Source organism: Lonchura striata, unplaced genomic scaffold, assembly GCF_046129695.1.
Source record: "Lonchura striata isolate bLonStr1 unplaced genomic scaffold, bLonStr1.mat Scaffold_91, whole genome shotgun sequence".
Classification (NCBI taxonomy): domain Eukaryota; kingdom Metazoa; phylum Chordata; class Aves; order Passeriformes; family Estrildidae; genus Lonchura; species Lonchura striata.
The window spans coordinates 1,372,117-1,375,008 of record NW_027461190.1 but is presented as its reverse complement, the minus strand read 5'-3'; the positions used below and the strand labels follow the sequence as shown (position 1 = coordinate 1,375,008).

The window sequence follows — 2,892 nt, the reverse complement described above, 5'->3', positions numbered from 1 at the left end:
TTGGTGCAATAAGCAACGTGAGTCTTTGACTACAAATGTGGAGCCGGGCTGTGGTGGATCCATCTGCTCTCAGCTGTACCTGGGGGTTTTTTAGGGAAAATGTGGGAAGCTGATCATCATAACCCAGAGAAAGGTTAAAGCCCAGAGAATTTCTAAAGAGGTCAGAATGACAGACCATCTCCCCTCACTCTCCTCTCATCACTTTGCCGCACAGAACTTATTCTTTTCTCCCTGAGTGCAGCAGAAATGCGGAGGGTTTCTTATTTCCAGGAACACCAGGAATGATATAAGGGTGTTTATGAAGAAAACCCCAGAATTGTAGAACACAAAATACTGTCTATGTGTGTTCCAGGGGAGGGGGTATGGGAAATGGCTTTGATTTTGGTTACAGGCATCGCCTCTAATTCTTCACTGTCCTTTCTCCATGAACAGGTGCCCATGTGCAGCCACAGCAAATGTCCAACAGCAGCTCCATCAGCCACTTCCTCCTGCTGGCACTGGCAGACACGCGGCAGCTGCAGCTCCTGCACTTCTGCCTCTTCCTGGGCATCTCCCTGGCTGCCCTCCTGGGCAACGGCCTCATCATCAGCGCCGTAGCCTGCGGCCACCACCTGCACACGCCCATGTTCTTCTTCCTGCTCAACCTGGCCCTCAGCGACCTGGGCTCCATCTGCACCACTGTCCCCAAAGCCATGCACAATTCCCTCTGGGACACCAGAAACATCTCCTACAGAGGATGTGCTGCACAGCTCCTTTTCTTTGTCTTTTTCATGTCAGCAGAGTATTCCGTTCTGACCATCATGTGCTACGACCGCTACGTGTCCATCTGCAAACCCCTGCACTACGGGACCCTCCTGGGCAGCAGAGCTTGTGCCCACATGGCAGCAGCTGCCTGGGCCAGTGCCTTCCTCAATGCTCTGTTGCACACAGCCAATACATTTTCCCTGCCTCTTTGCCATGGCAATGCCCTGGGCCAATTCTTCTGTGAAATCCCCCAAATTCTCAAGCTCTCCTGCTCCAAATCCTACCTCAGGAAATTTGGGCTTCTTATTATTAGTGTGTGTATAGGATTCGGATGTTTTGTGTTCATTGTTTTCTCCTATGTGCAGATCTTCAGGGCTGTGCTGAGGATCCCCTCAGAGCAGGGACGGCACAAAGCCTTTTCCACCTGCCTCCCTCACCTGGCTGTGGTCTCTCTGTTTGTCAGCACTCTAATATTTGTCTACCTGAAGCCCCCCTCCATGTCCTCCCCATCCCTGGATCTGTCAGTGTCAGTTCTGTACTCGGTGGTGCCTCCAGCCCTGAACCCCCTCATCTACAGCCTGAGGAACCAGGAGCTCAAGGCTGCAGTGAAGACACTGATGACTGGATGGTTTCAGGAACATTAAACTGCTGGCCAATTTCTGCAAATCACCTGTAATAAAAGTAATCTTTGATGCTTCTTATTGGTTTCAATTTGGAGGTTCTTTTTCTTTGCTTTACTTTCTTAATCTTGTCCACAAAGTAAAGCCATTCCATGTGCCATTTCTCATTTTGTTTCTCTCCACCTTCCCTGTGGCCACAGACTGTCAATGAGGGGCTATGCTCTCAAACCACTCTCAGTGGCTTTAAAAAACTAAAGGATCTCCCGGCACAGTTTTCTGCAGAGATGTCCTTTTGTTGCCTTCTCTGAAGCTGCAGCATCAATGTCTGTGTGCAGAGCTGGGGCAGATCAGGGCTGGCACAGCAGCTGTGCCCAGGAGCAGCAACACTTGGTGCTGCCAGTGCTGCTCCCATGGCCCTGCCCCGCTGCCCTGGTGGCCCTGGTGTTGCTGCAGGGCCTGAGTGCTCTCGGGGCCGGGCACAGTCCTGGGGGTGGCAGTGCCGGGGCTGCAGCAGGGACAGGCCATGGGCACTGCTGGGGCAGCGCTGACGCCTCAGGCCACAGGCTCTGCTCCTGCTGGCCACACCATTCCTGATCCTGATCTTGTCTACCTGGGCACACTGCTGGCTCATGTCCAGCCTGCTGTCCCTCAGTCCCTGCAGGTCCCTTTCTGCCTGGCTGCTGTCCAGCCCCTCTGTCCCCAGCCTGTAGCACTGCAGGGGTTGTTGTGGCCAAAGTGCAGGACCCGGCACTTGGACTTGTTAAACCTCACCTTGTTGCATTTGGGCCCTGGATCCAGCCTGTCCAGGGCCCTGTGCAGAGCCCTCCTACCCTCCAGCATATCCACACTCACAGCCAGCTTGGTGTCACCAGAGTTCCATGAGTCTCCAGAGTGTCCCAATGTTCTCCATGACTCCATGAGGCCTCCCAGTGTCACAATGTCCCTTTGGTTCCATGGGACCCCTTGGTGTCACAAAGTCCCTTGGATCCTAGGGCCCTGCAGTGTCACAATGTCACTGTGGTCCCCCAAGGCCCTGCAGTGTCACAGTGGATCCTTGGTTCCATGAGGTCTGGCATGGCAGCAATGCTCTCCTTGGTCCCACAGTGTCACAATGGCCTCATGATCCCAAGGGCCACCACGGTGTCAAGCATGTTTCCTTCATTCCATGAGTTCCTGAGGGGCAGCACTGGCTCCTTGGTTCCATAGGGCCCTGCAGGGTCACCATGGTCCCATCATGACACGAGGTCCTGCTCTGTCACAAAGCTCTGCATGGTTCCACAAGGCCCTGAAGGGTCACAGTGGCCTCTTGGTTCCATGAAGCCTCAGAGTGCCACAATGAATTCCTTGGTGCTGCAGTGTCCTGGAATCTGACACTTCCTAAATTGGGGACCCCAGAACTGGACCCAGCACTCGAGGTGCTGCCCAACCAGTGCCCAGCACAGGTGAAATATGGATGAAAAATAAAAACCCCACAATTCCAATAAAGATTTGTAGGGAATGGTATGTTTATTTACAGCGCTGGACACAC

At 53.5% G+C, this 2,892-nt stretch overlaps 1 pseudogene; it reads left to right on the top strand.

Annotated features, from left to right (window-relative positions):
- The first annotated feature begins 369 nt into the window (after window positions 1-369).
- LOC144248811 (olfactory receptor 14C36-like) lies at window positions 370-1,449 on the top strand (annotated as a pseudogene).
- Window positions 1,450-2,892: the final 1,443 nt, after the last annotated feature.